Genomic DNA, 15,096 nt, shown 5'->3' with positions numbered 1-15,096 from the left:
CTGGAAAAACCATAGCCTTGACTAGACAGACCTTTTTTTTGGCAAAGCAATGTCTCTGCTTTTCAGTATGCTATCTAGGTTGGTCATAACTTTTCTTCCAAGGAGTAAGCATCTTTTAATTTTATGGCTGCAGTCACCATCTGCAGTGATTTTGGAGCCCCAAAAATAAAGTCTGACACTGTTTCCACTGTTTCCCCATCTACTATACTTAAATTGCTACAGAGTATTTTCTATTACTATATTTCAATCTATCTCTTACTCCAGTCCTATATTTAGTCTCTCACTGTATCTATTGTTTCCCCATCTATTTGCCATGAAGTGATGGGACCGTATGCCATGATGTTAGTTTTTGGAATGTTGAGTTTTAAGCCAACTTTTCCACTGTGCTTTTTCACTTGAAATTAAAAGACACTTGCTCCTTGGACAGAAAACTATGACAAACCTAGATAGCAAATTAAAAAGCAGAGACATTACTTTGCCAGCGAAGATCTGTATAGTCAAGCCATGGTTTTTCCAGTAGTCATGTATGGATGTGAAATCTGTAAAATAAAAAAGCCTGAGAATGGAAGAATTGATGTTGGAGAAGACTCTTGAGAGTCCCTTGGATGCAAGGAGATCAAACCAGTCAATCCTAAAGGATATCAACCCTGAATACTCACCAGAAAGACTGATGCTAAAGCTGAAGTTCCAGTACTTTGGCTGCCTGTTGCCAAGAACTGATCCGTTGGAAGAGACCCCAATGCAGGGATAAATTGACACTTGTAGTTTGTTTCCTCCTGCCACTTATGACCAACCTAGACAGCATAATAAAAAGCAGAGACATTGCCCAAAAAGGTCCATCTAGTCAAAGCTATGTGTTTTCCAGTAGTCATGTGTGGGTATGAGAGCTGGACCTTAAAGAAAGCGGACCTAGTTTACATACGTGAGTGTGAGCATGGGAAGTGCATCCTCCTGTTTTATCCCTACTCTTTTGTCTCCTGGTTGACACTAAGTCTGTTTGCTAACTCCGTGTCTACTCCTCCTTTTAAAATGAGTTTGTTTTAGGTGGTCGATTTCACCTCTGAATGATAGCGTGTGGTCTTTGTCTTGCTCTGTCTGATTTCTTTCACTTAGTAGGACCCATCCCTGTAGCTGCAGATGGTTTCATTTCATTCTGACCTATGGCTGAGCTACACCCACTTATAACTGGGCATTGCGTCTCCTGGATGCAATCATCTGTCAGAGACATTATGGTTGACTCACAGCTTGTCTCTTTTAAAAAGGGCAGCAGGGTTCATTGGGGTTCACATGTCTTTTGTACCAGAGGTGTCTTCAAGCATACATATAGTGGGGAGGAGTGCCGCATCAAAGGCTACCTCAGTTATTCAGGCATTAGGTCTCCCCATGCTGTTCCCCACTGTGGCTGATTCCAGTTTCCCACCTAAGAGTGTGGACTGTGAAGAAGGCTGAGCGCCGAAGAATTGCTGCTTTTGAACTGTGGTGTTGGAGAAGACTCTTGAGAGTCCCTTGGACTGCAAGGAGATCCAACCAGTCCATTCTGAAGGAGATCAGCCCTGGGATTTCTTTGGAAGGAATGATGCTAAAGCTGAAGCTTCAGTCCTTTGGCCACCTCATGCGAAGAGTTGACTCATTGGAAAAGACTCTGATGTTGGGAGGGATTGAGGGCAGGAGGAGAAGGGGACGACCGAGGATGACATGGCTGGATGGCATCACGGACTCGATGGACATGAGTCTGAGTGAACTCCGGGAGATGGTGATGGACAGGGAGGCCTGGCGTGCTGCGATTCATGGGGTCGCAAAGAGTCGGACACGACTGAGCGACTGAGCTGAACTGAACTGTACTGAACCTAAGAGTGTGCTAAGAGAAATCCCTCTGTTTTATTCCTCCCCAACATGAAATGTGTGCAGAGTGTTTGATGTAGACCGCCTTGACTGGCAGCAGGTGATTCCTCCTTAGAATGCTCTTTGCATTCGTGGAGAGACAAGTGTTGGGTTCTGGCTGCCCTAATTCCCTGTGATTTTACATTTTTCCTTTTATACATAGAGTGAGTAAAATTTCCCAGCTGAAAAGTGCTTTGTGAAAGCCTGTCCCTCCTGGAGTTTGTGGTTGGTATCCAGTACAAGTGCCATGCTTGAGGGCAGGTGTTACTTACAACCCCTTAAGCCTTCTGAGTATTCAGTTCCCAGAAGCCCCAGGTGAGTGGTGTTGCTGTGAGAAATGGGCATAAGACAGCAGCACTTCCTGATTTTCAACCCTCTATTTGGGGAAGGAGAGCCTTCCTGAAAATTGGTTTGCTGGGTTGTAAATGTGAGCGATAAGTGCCAGAGCACACTGCCAGTGGGTTGTGTTTTCTTTGTAGTATCCTCATTACTGTTCAGCCCCTCCAATCCATCCCCACTCTGAGACCAATCCTAACCCCTCTATTTGCTCCTCTGAAGGTTCCGCCTCCCAGAGGTAAGGTGACTCTAAGGTCCGAGGCCAGAGGTGGGAACCCCCACAATGGGAGAAGTGCAGACCAGCCGGCTTTGCAAAGCTCTTCCATCCCAATATGTCCTGCATTCTCTGGGTGCCCTAAGATTATTTGAATCCTGCAGGGACAAACTGGGTCTGGAGATTGTGCTTTGCCCCGGAAGGGAGTACAGATAGGTCTAAGGTGAGAGGATCATGGGTGCACATCGTCCTCAGCCCCAGGAGCATCCAGCCAAGGGAGGCGAGGCTGCTCAGGCTCCAGCAATGTGACCCAAGTCTGATTCCCCAGGCCTGAAGGGACTAGAGCAGTCATTTTTTACAGCAGTTAAATAATGTCTGTTCATGTTGGAGTCTAGTTGATGGACAATGATGTGTTTGTTGCATTTGTACAACACCTTGATTCAGGTATAGGTGGAGATATATCCGGTCTTTTCTAGATCCTTGCATGGATAGGGTATTACACAGTGTCGTGGACCGCAGTTCTCTGTGCTATATAGTAAGTAAGTTTTCTTTGGTGACCTAGTTTTCATATGTGAGTGTGTGTAGGGTAAGTGCATCCTCCTGTTTTATGCCTCCATCTTTTGTCCCCTTAGTAACACTAGGTCTGTTTGCTAACTCTGTGTCTGTTCCTCCTTTTTAAATAAGTCCATCTGTTTCAGGTGGTCGAGTTCACCTATGAATGGTTCCGTGGTGAGGTCTTTGTCTCCCACTGTGTGCATTCCTTCATTTAGTTGGACCCATCCCTGTAGCTCAAAGATTCATTATGATCTCTGGCTGAGAAACATGCGCTTGTAACTGGGCATCGCATCTCCTGGATGCACTCATGTCCAGGACATAATGGGTGCCTCCGTGTTTTGCCTCTTTTAAATAGTGTGGCAGGGACCATCGGGATGCACGTCTTTTTCAGTGGAAGTGTCTCCTCGCGTACACCCCGTGGGGAGAGTGTGGCATCATATGCTAGGTCTGGTCCTTTTGGCGTTATGGCCTCTCGTGATGTCCCCACTGTGGCTGATTCCAGTTACACCCACGCCAGTGGGCTAGAATGTTCCCCTTGCTGTCCGCCCTCCCAAGTATACCTGTGCGCAGACTCAGTGATGATGAACGCCTTGCCTGGGAGCAGGTAGTTCCTCCTGTGACCTTTTGTTTGCATTTGTCCGGAAAGAGATGCTGGGTGGGATGATTTCCTGTGATTCTACACTTTTTCTCTTATAATGTGGGTGAGTAAATTTTCCTGGCTGAAATAGTCTTCCTGACAACCTGTCCCTTTCATCGTTTTCCTTGAGTATCCTTCTCAAGGCCCATTTTTGAGAGCAGGTGTCATTATAGCCCCTAAGGCCTTGGGAGGATTCAGTTCCCAGAAGCCTGGATTTGAATTGTGGTGTTGGGAGAAATGCCCACAAGGTGGCAGCACTTCTTGATTTTTCTTTTTTCTTTCTTTTTTTTTTTTAGGTGCATTTTGTTTTTGAATTTTTATTAGAGTACAATTGACTTACAATGCTGTGTTAGTTTATGGTGTACAACAATGTGAATCAGTATATATATATATATATACATATATATACACATATATATACATATATATATATATGCACATATCCTCCATTGTTTAGATTATTTTCCCATATAGAGAATATTACAGAGTAGAGTTCCGTGTGCTATACAATAGGTCCTTATTAGCTATCTATTCTATAATTGTGAAAGTGAAGGTGTCAGCTTCTCAGTCAAGTCTGACTCTTTCTTTTTTCTTGTTTGATATGAAATTTTAATTACATGACACAAAACGTTCTTTGACCAGATTTGAGGCAATTTTTCTTTCTCATGCTCAATATTTGTACTTGATTCTTTTATTATAACAACTTACTGAAGCTTCATGTTTTAAAAATTCTTATCACACTGAGGATGTATAACAAACATACTTTAAATTCTTGTTCTGAATGGTTCTTTAATTTGGCCTTCTTCAGTATAATTCATTCAGTGTAATTTTCTTAAGGAGCAGTTATATTCCTTAGATGTTGGGTTACTTTTTAAAATTTATTTATTTATTTTAATTAGAGGCTAATTACTTTACAATATCGTAGTGGGTTTTCCCATGCATTGACATAAATCAGCCATGGGTGTACATATGTCCCCCATCCTGAACCCCCACTCCCACCTCCCTCCCCATCTCATCCTTCAGTGTCATCCCAGTGCCCTGAGCGCCTTGTCTCATGCATCAAACCTGGACTGGCGGTCTATTTCACATATGGTAATATACATGTTTCAATGCTATTCTCTTAAATCATCCCACCATCACCTTCTCCCACAGAGTCCAAAAGTCTGTTCTTTATATCTGTGTCTCTTTTGCTATCTCGAATATAGGGTCATGATTACCATCTTTCTAAATTCCATATGTATGCATTAATATACTGTACTGGTGTTTTTCTTTCTGACTTACTTCACTCTGTATAATAGGCTCCAGTTTCATCCATCTCATTAGAACTGATTCAAATGCAATCCTTTTAATAGCTGAGTAATATTCCATCGTGTATAGGTACCACAGCTTTCTTATCCATTCATCTGCCGATGGACATCTAGGTTGCTTCCATGTTCTGGCTATTATAAACAGTGCTGTGATGAACATTGGGGTACACGTGTCTCTTGGGGAATGAGAACCTTCGTGAAAGTTGCCTTCCATGGCTGTAAATGAGAGTATAAAGCCCCAGAACAAACTGCCTGGGGGCTATGTCTCCTCCCTTTTTTTCCCAGTATTCTCTGCCCCAGCAAGCAATCCCACTCCTCTTTTCTGCTGGTCTGAAGGTGCTGTGGTCCAAAGGTAAGGCAACTCTAAAGACAGAGGCTGGAGGTGGGAAAAACCCCCATGGGGAGAGATGCAGACCAGGTAACTTTTCAAAGCTCTTCCACCCCAATCTGTCCTCCATCCCTGGGTGCACTAGTGTTGTTTTGTGGTTCAAGGCCTGCCTTGGTGTGGAGATTGTAATTTCCTAAAGAGATTTGAAATAATACAGATGGGGAGTGCAGGTGGCCTCATTACTGACACATTTTTCTCACATGGCAAAAGTGATACCATATTCCTGATATCATATGATGTTTGATTTTCTGGCTTCACTTTTAGTTTTAATTAATATCTTTCCATTTTTCTCCAAATCCTATTAATCAATATCATGTATATTCCACTGTATGTATGTGCCACATCTTCTCTATGCATCCATCTTTTGTTGTTAAATTTATGTTTTTTTCTATTTCTTGTGTGTTGGGAATACTGCTGCTATTAACATAGTGGTGCACGTATTTCTCTCAATTATATTTTCATCCTCCTTTTGCCCAGGAGTAAAACTGGTGGATCATATGCCAACTCAGTGAATGAAAATTGTAGTTGATACTTCCATAGTACTGTTGAATTTACTAATTGCAATTTAATGCATTATTTTGCTATTGATCCTGGAGATGTGTGGAAATGTCATTGCTATCCTAATAGGCATTGATTGGATTTGGAATCAAAGTGGACCCAGGTCACATTTCACCTATATTGTAATCCGTGTGACCTTAGACGATTGGTTTCCTACTCTTACCCTTTCTCAGTTGGTGTCCTTAGATTGTAGATGGCATTCATTCATGAAAGCTGGTTGCAACCGACATGTTCAGTTACATCGTATAAGAGCATCTGTAAGGAGAGAGTGTAGGGGGTAAGCAATTAGGGATCAGTAACAGAAATCTAGGCCAACTTCAGACTCCACAAGATGGATCAAAAAGGAAATTAAATCTTATAATCTGAATCAAATACAAAAGGAAGTGTCTGAGTGTGGGAGACAAAAACTACAGAAGCTCCCTGATCACACCATTGTATATCCCTTCCCTTTCAGTGCAGGAGGCACCTGTGTCTTGCTTCCAACCAATGGAAGATGTTAGAGGCTATGATGTCACTCCCTTGGCTGGGTTACAGTATGTGCGAAAGTGATAGATGTTAGCAGGTAACTTAGGTAACTTGGAAGACTGGAGAAAGAGACTCTCTGTGTGGCTTTGAAATAGTAAGCTACCATGATGTGAGATGACCGCATGGTGGGGCAGTGTGTGACCTCTAGGAGCTGAGCATGGCTCCCAGCAATAGCCCAGAACCCTGAGTCCCACAGCCACCAGGGTTGGTACTGCTAACAACTCCAGTAAACTCAGAAGCAGGTTTTCTCCAGTCAAGTCCCCAGATGAGAACCCAGCCCAACTCACAGCCTGGTTGTATCCTCTGGACCCTGAGGAGAAGATCCAACCAAACTGTGCCTAGACTCCTGACCCACAGAAACTGAGAGGTGATAAATGGGCATTGCTGATGCCCCAAGTTTGTGGTGACTTGGTGACTTGTGGTGACTTGTAGCAGCAGAGATCTAATGCACTGAGGTTTAGGCAAGACTTCCCTTAGCTGCCTGAAGAGAGGCATCGAGATGTAGCTACTCAAGACCCCACGTGATGGCAAGCTGGAAGCCCCGTCCAGCCCCCAACCCGCACCTCCACTACCCACTCACTGGCCATGGAGGTGGCCAGTTGCCCATTAGGAGAAGCACAGGCCCTGGACAGGAAGCCACTTCTTGGGGTTGTGGTGAGGGTGAAGTGAGTTGAGGTATACAGCCCTGCCGTCAGGCCTGGAGGGCTCGGGTGTACATTCTCCTCCTACCGTGAGACATGGGGATACTAAGAGGCTTGCTGGACAATCACAGGCAGGTACCAGGGAGCTGATCTTACATCCAGATATGACAGTTCATTCGAAGCCTTTGTGACTAGTGGTTTACTGTCAGGAGAGTGTTCTCATTTGGATTCAGATCCACAATTACAAGCTATCTGTCATCCCCTGGGGCAAAAGTTCAGACAGCTACTGGTTTGAGACTTAGCCTCTGCATTGAGCTGTTGGGCAGAGGCTTTCAGAGCTGACTAGCCAGGTTGAAGGGTGCCCAGATGCTGTAAGAAGCTGACTTCAGGCCCGGAGAAAGGGACAGTGATGCTAATTCTTTCATCCCCCAAAGTCTCAGGAATCCCTGAGCCTCAAAGCATAAACATTTCCAAAGTGTCTTGAGTCTATTAAAAGTATTCTCACCTAAATGGTGTCTGTCTGAGCACCTGGTTTTTGTTTTTGTTTTTGTAAGTAGCCTGCTCTTCCCCTGACTCTTTTTTGAGAGTAGTTATTATTTCCAATTACTTTATCATTAATCTGCAAACATTTTATATTAATCAAAAATTGGTGTTTCCCTTGGGCACTAACTGAAAAGGCAATGACAGTCTCCTCATACAATAGCTAACACCATCACCTTAATGAGGTAAAATATCTGCCTTCAGATTAAAAAAAAAAATTAACTCTGCCTTGTGGGAAGATAGAAGATGCAGACAACATTATGAGATGTCGCAGTTTGGCAGCTTGTTCACACAGCAGCAGATGGCTTTAATTTCATTAACCACTAATAGTTTATTTATACATTCAGAGATGGGAGTGATTTTCCTCAAAAAATGAGACAACTGGGGGTCCTTAACATGAAGCCTCACAAGTCTTGCTCTGGGTGAGATTCCTCTGCATTGCTTTACTCAACAAAATTTCTAGAAGGGTTTGCAGACATCCTAACAGCTGTAGTACCTCTGGGGGAACCCACTTTCCGCCTACCTGCAGTGGAGGCAGAGAAGGGGCACAGCCCCCCAACTTGAGCCTTGCCTCTCGGCAGCATGTGGAACTGTGTGGGATACGGTGCCAGCTGCATGTAGTCAGTGGGAAATCTTGATTTAGAAATTTGAAGAAGAAAGGAGAGGGGGAAAAAGAGACTCCAGGATTCCTGACCCATTTTAAAGATGAAAAGAGGATTTGGGAAATGATTTAGTAGTCTAAAAAGTGGTAGCCTGTTCTTGCAGCAAAATTGTGTCTTTAATAGTTTTTTTCTGTTGCTAAAGTAAGGTATTGTGTGGGAAAAATGAGGGTTTTATGGTTTGGGGGTAATATTTTTATTTTTATGTAATTTTAGACTGAGAAGAGTTGCAAAAATAGAGAATTGTTGAATATGCTTTACCTACTCCCTCCTATGTTAACGTCTAAAAACTACTGGATATTATGTAAGCTAGAGAATCAATCTTAGTACAATATATTAAATTTACAGAGTTTATTTGGACTTCACTACTTTTCCCTCTTCTATTCTTTTTTTTTTTTCTATTCCAGCATTCCACATTTCATTTAGCCTTCCCCCATCCTCTTTAATGGACTTGATGCTTTTGAAGAGCGCTCGTCAGTTATTTTATAGAAGTCCCTCCATTGGGGTCTCTGTGATGTTTCCTTGTGATGAGATTGAGGTTATGTAGTTTGGGAAGAATGCACCAAAAGGGTGCCTTGTTCTGTGCATCATATTAGGGGTACATGATTTTGATATGTGTTACTGGTGATGTTAACGTTGATCACTTGGCAAAGGTGGTATTTGTCAGGATTCTCCACCATAAACCTACTCTTTTTCCTCTTGCCAGTTATCGAACATTTGAGTAGAGAACTTTGAGACTATGCAAATATCCTGTTTGTGCTTAAACTCTTGCCCCCTGACTTTTTCTTTTCCATTGTAGTTTATTAGAAGATATTAAATATACATCCCTGTTCCCAGGAGGACCTTGTTTATCTATTTTATACACAGTAGTTGGCATTTGCCAATTTCAAACTCCTAATTTATCCCTCCCACACCACCCGACTTTTCCCCTTTGGTAACCATAAGTTTGTTCTCTATATCTGTGTGCCTGTTTCTGTTTTGTAAATAAGTTCATTTGTATGATATTCTAGGTTCCACATATAAATATCATATGATATTAATATTTGTCTTTCTCTGTGTCTGCCTTACTTCACCTGGTGTGATAATCTCTTAAGTCCATACATGTTGCTGCAAATGGCATTTCATTCATTTCCATTTGCCTCCTGATTTTAGTATTTTCAGTGGGTCTTGCTTTTGGCACTAATTACAGTGGTGGTCCAATAGTGACTCTCTGCTTCCCTCTTTCTTTCTACGTTTGTTGATTGGAATTCTGTTAAAGACGACTTGTCTACTCTCCCTCACTTATTTTTTCAGTTATTCTTTATAGCAGGATGGATTATTGGACATTTATCTGATTCTTTCGGTTATAATCCATCATATCATTTACTTTATTGGTCACATGGTTCCATCTTTGGTCCTTGAAAGCTTTCAGGTTTGATATGCCCCCATATTTTAATATAATTTTTAGTACTCCTTTGCTTCCCTGGTGGCTGAGTGGTAAGGAATCCGCCTGCCAATGCAGGAGATATGGGCTTGATCCCTGGGTTGGAAAGATCCCCTAGAGAAGGGAATGACAACGCACTCCAGTATTCTTACCTAGGAAATCCCAGGGATAGAGGAGACTGGCAGGCTACAGTCCATGGGGTCACAAAGAGTCGGACACGACTGAGCGACTAAACAACAACAATAGCACTTACTTTCTGGTACCACACAATACTCCAGGCTCATCTTTATTTATTGTTCCAACCAGATTCAACCAATTCTCCAAGGGGCCTTGGTTCCTTTCACTGGAGAATGGTATTAGAAACCAACATCTGGGCAGTAGGTGTATTAATTAGCTTCTGGTTGTCTCAGGAGAGAGAATTAGGTAATCTATACATATATGTATGCTAGTTCATGCATATACACACCTCTATTTTTGTTTCTGTATCTATTTGTCTGTGTATGTGTATCTTTTTAAGAGGTAAGTCAATATTGATACTTCTGACTCCAATCTGTCACCTGAGGATTCATTCCAACCTTCTTCTTTTCTTTATTTGTAATTTTTTTTGAAAATTGATAAATTAGCCGTAATTATTTGCAATATATTTACTTAGTTTTCCTCTAAGTATACAAACAGTTTTTAAATTCCTAATGCTAGGCTCTGGAACAACCAGATTTATCATCTAGAGTATAGTGTGTGTGTATATGTGTGTGTGTGTGTGTGTGTGTGTGCGTGCACTTATTTTTGACTTTATCTTCACAGTATCCAATCTAAACGTTTCCAAATCTTTTGGTAGATGATGTTGTAGGTAGTGTCATATGGTGGGTGTATGTTACCTTTTAAGAAGCTGCCAAATGATTTTCCAAAATGACTATACCATTTTGCTATTTCTACCACCAGCATATGAGACCTCCAATTGATCTGGGTCATTGCCAGCACTTTGTATTGTCAGATTTTTAAAATAAACTACCTAGACTCAAAATTTGAATTTAGCAGACAATATAGAACACTCAGTTAAATCAGAATTTCTTGTAAATAAGTATTTTTTAGTATAAATATGTCCCCAGTATTACCTGGAACATATTTATATGAAAAACTCTTTATCTGATGTTTTGGGGGCTCTGTTTAGAGGCTACCCATTCTCAGACCTCAGCATAGGTCCAAAAGGATCAAAGCTCTTTGCCAAAGAAATGTTCAAATTTCCATGAAGAAAGGGAAGAACAAATTCAGAGGTTGTCAGGTGATCTGGAGGGATGTTTCTGTTAGGTATTTGTTTTAAGTAATATTTGTGTTGAAGTTGAATATATATATATTTTAAGTGGTGCACAAAACACGAGTGCTTGGCTGGATCCACTTTCACCCAGTAAGCAACCCGGGGACCGGCTTCAGATCACAGACCTGCACGTGACCAAGCCGCTGTCCTGACACGGAATGCAGTGCAAGAGTTCAAGCCTGGTTGGCTTTTAAGCAGATTAAGATACTGTTCTTTTCCCCCAGCAGATTACTTGGGAATTTCCTGAGAAGTTTCCTCTCAAAGTGACTTCCTCAGGGCTTTCGACTTCAAAGTAGGTGATTATTCTTTTGAATAAGATTGGCAAAGGGAGACAGGTCCAAGCCAAGGAAAGGGATCTTACAAATAAGGGTCTTCTGGAATCCTGACAGGTGCTTAATATATTGGAAGAACCTGTTATTATATTTTCTCTTATGTCTTTTTCAAAGACAAGGTAATAACAGCAAATACTTCCATAGCCTTATCCCTGTGCTAGGTGTTTGAAGCCCTTTATGTTTATTAACTCGTGAAATCCTTAGGGCACTCCTGTGAGGGAGGTGTTGATATCATCTCCATTTTTCAGATAAGGTAATTGAGGCTCAGAAAGTTAAAGCAGCCTGCTGGAGTTTTCAAGGCCAGCGAACGGCAGGGCTGGGATCTGAACCCAGGCAGCTGGGCTCCAGAGTATGGGCCTACAACAGCCATAACTACAGCCTCACAGATTTGGTAGGATCCCCTTTTGAAGCTCTATTCTCCTATTTGGACATAGCGCTCTTAGTCATTTCACTTTTCTGAAGTACATTTTGTGTTATCTTGAGCACTTGGTGAAACAAGTGAATTTTCCCCTTCCTCGTGTTAATTGGCATCTAAGCAGATGATATTAAAGAGCACCCAATCAAATACAGGTGTCTGAGGTCCAAAGAGAGTCAGTGGATCAAGCCCTCAGTGAACCCAAGAACAGATGTCCACATGGCATCAGGGGCCTGGGATGGGGAGAGAGGTCCTGAGTAGCAATCTAAGCCAGAGGGTTCTGGACTTACTGGAGAGGGGCCTGTAGCAAATGGAGCACTGAGTTCTCATTGCAAGTGACAAATCTTCCTAATGGCATTTCAAACTCATTGTTCTAAATATAAATACTTTAATATTAATTTATTCTAATGCCATCTCAAGTGGATAATGAACAATACCATCAACTGTATTAAAAAGGAGGGGGGGGGGAATCTTAGGCAAGTCCTCGAACATTCTCCATTCTGGGAGTGAATCCAGGATAGTAAAAAACTTTTCAGCAAAACCCATTTCTTTTTCAGTTCGGTAATGATGATAGTCATATTCAAAATAAGTATAAATGACTATTAAGTTTTTAGCACTTTGAGGAAGACAAGGCATGGTTGGCCGTTTCTCAGGAGTTTGAGTTTTGGCTCTCTGTGCAGCATAATGCTGCTAAGTCGCTCCAGTCGTGTCTGACTCTGTGCGACCCCATAGACGGCAGCCCACCAGGCTCCCCCATCCCTGGGATTATCCAGGCAAGAACACTGGAGTGGGTTGCCATTTCCTTCTCCAATGCAGGAAGGTGAAAAGTGAAAGTGAAGTCGCTCGGTTGTGTCCGACTCTTCGCGACCCCATGGACTTCGGCCTACCAGGCTCCTCCATCCATGGGATTTTCCAGGCAAGAGTACTGGAGTGGGTTGCCACTGCCTTCTCCCTGCAGCATAATAGCAGTGACTATTACTAAGTATTTACTGTGCTTTATACAGATGATCTCATTTCATGGCTCTACCAACTGCATGATAGGTACTCTTCATCCCTGTTTTAGAGATGGGACAATTGAGATTTCCAGGTTTAATGTATAACTAAGTATTGAGACTGGGACATGCCTGATCCTGGGACCTGGACTCTTAACCATGGTCTCTCAAGACAGGAGCTTGTTTGCACCATCAAGAAAATTAAGCAGCCACAGCAACATGATTTTCTTCTTTCCCCAAAGAGAGATGGTGGAAAGTGGAGCATGTGGTGTGACCCAGGGGTTTGGAACTTCAGGAAATGTGAGTGTCTCAGACAGTGCTCTGTACGGATGGGGCTGCCCAGGGCATGAGCCCAGTGGACGTGGAGCTGAGCCTCCTTAGAGCTGTGCCTTAGCTGAGGGCCTCAAAGTGATACCCAGAATGAGTGACAAGCAGTTCTTCAACGTCTCAGTTCAGTTCAGTTTAGTTCAGTCACTCAGTCCTGTCCGACTCTTTGCAACCCCATGAACCGCAGCACGCCAGGCCTCCCTGTCCATCACCGACTCCCAGATTCCACCCAAACTCACGTCCATTGAGTCGGTGATGCCATCTAACCATCTCATCCTCTGTCGTCCCCTTCTCCTCCTGCATTCAAAATTTCCCAACACCAGGGTCTTTTCAAATGAATCAGCTCTTCGCATCAGGTGGCCAAAATATTGGAGTTTCAGCTTCAACATCAGTCCTTCCAATGAATACCCAGGACTGATTTCCTTTAGGATGGACTGGTTGGATCTCCTTGCAGTCCAAAGGACTCTCAAAAGTCTTCTCCAACACCACAGTCTGCTGCTGCTGCTCTGCTGCTAAGTCACTTCAGTTGTGTCCGACTCTGTGTGAGCCCATAGATGGCAGCCCACTAAGCTCCCCTCGTCACTGGGATTAAGAGCCTGGAACTGCTCGCTTCTTTGGGCCATGGAGCTAAAACAGCTAAGAGAATGACCGCAGTTTTCAGTTCCCCCTGGAACATTGGACCTGTGTCCCCTCTTTTTATTGCCCCTTAGCCACAAACACACCCTTCAACTTGCTGTCTGAGAAATAATGGGATTCCTTTAAGTATTTCTCCCTTAAAGTGAGCAATAAAATAGGTAAAATTATATTTTTATAATATACACACACATATAGAGGGTAAAATAACAATTTAAAAAATAAGTGACCTTACAGTGTAAGGCTTATTCAGTAGAGGAGGCCAGAGGGGCTCTCAGGAGGAGGTGGGTCTCCTGTGGCTCCCGGGTGGGTAGGGGTGGTGCATGAGGTCACTTGACAGAGCCTGTCCCAGCCTCAGGCTCAGAACCTGGTCCTTCTGCATCCTTGCAGCCTTGGCCTGGCGATCACTTGCTGCCACTGTCTCTTATGAAAACCAGTGCCTCCCACTGACACCAACAACCCTGGACACCCACGGCATGTCTCAGCCACAAGTTCAGCTGGTCTGTTCCCTCAGCCTGCACCCCAGAGTGTGGCACATCATAATTATTGCCAGGCAACTCAGATCAGCTCTGCAGCAAACTCCCTTGCTACTTGGTGGGCTGAACCCCCACTTCTCCAATGAGTCAACCCCTCCCAGTTTGTTCTTCCTTGGGTACTTCCCCTCAGCCCTAGGGCCTCATATGGAGTTTCCCTGTATCTTCCAGTCATTTTTCATAGCTCTTTATGTTTAACTTCCTATTTAACCCACTGTACCTTTTAAAAACATTTCCTTATTCATTTCCTTTTGACTACACTAGGGCTTTTCTCTCGTGGTGCACAAGCTTCTCGTTGCTGTGGCTTCTCTTGGTGCAGAGCATGGGCTCCATGGCAGGAGGGCTCAGTAGTTGCAGTGCACAGGCTTAGTGGCTCCGTGCCATGTGGAATCGTCCCGGACCAGGGATCAAACTCATGTTCCCTGCATTGGCAGGTGGATTCTCAACCGTGGACCTCCAGGGAAGTTGCACTGTGTGGTTTCTATCATCTGATTCGACCTCAACTGCTATACCACCATAGGACCACTTACTTGAACCAAATTTTGCTCTCATAATACCAAATTATGATATCATGGGTGCTAAAACAAAACTTTTCTATTTTTTAAAACTTATTTTGCTTTTAAATGTTATTTTTGGCTTTGAGGGTGGTTTTAGGAACAAATTTTCTTCAATCTAATCTCAACTCATGTTGTATAAGATGTTGATAATTATAAAGGAAAAGCTTCAGTGATTGCAAGTAGGGTGCTTCCAGATTACCCTACCTTAAAACTTCTTTGCCTATCACCTCTTACTGGGTAAAGTAGAAATTCCGCACAGCTTCTGATGCCTTCCATAACCTAGTCCTTGCTTCCCTTTTTGTCTTATCTTCTGCTGTTAAAGCTGTGCACT

This window comes from Ovis canadensis, chromosome X (genome assembly GCF_042477335.2).
Source record: "Ovis canadensis isolate MfBH-ARS-UI-01 breed Bighorn chromosome X, ARS-UI_OviCan_v2, whole genome shotgun sequence".
Taxonomy (NCBI): Eukaryota; Metazoa; Chordata; class Mammalia; order Artiodactyla; family Bovidae; genus Ovis; species Ovis canadensis.
Note: the sequence above shows the minus strand (reverse complement) of the source record.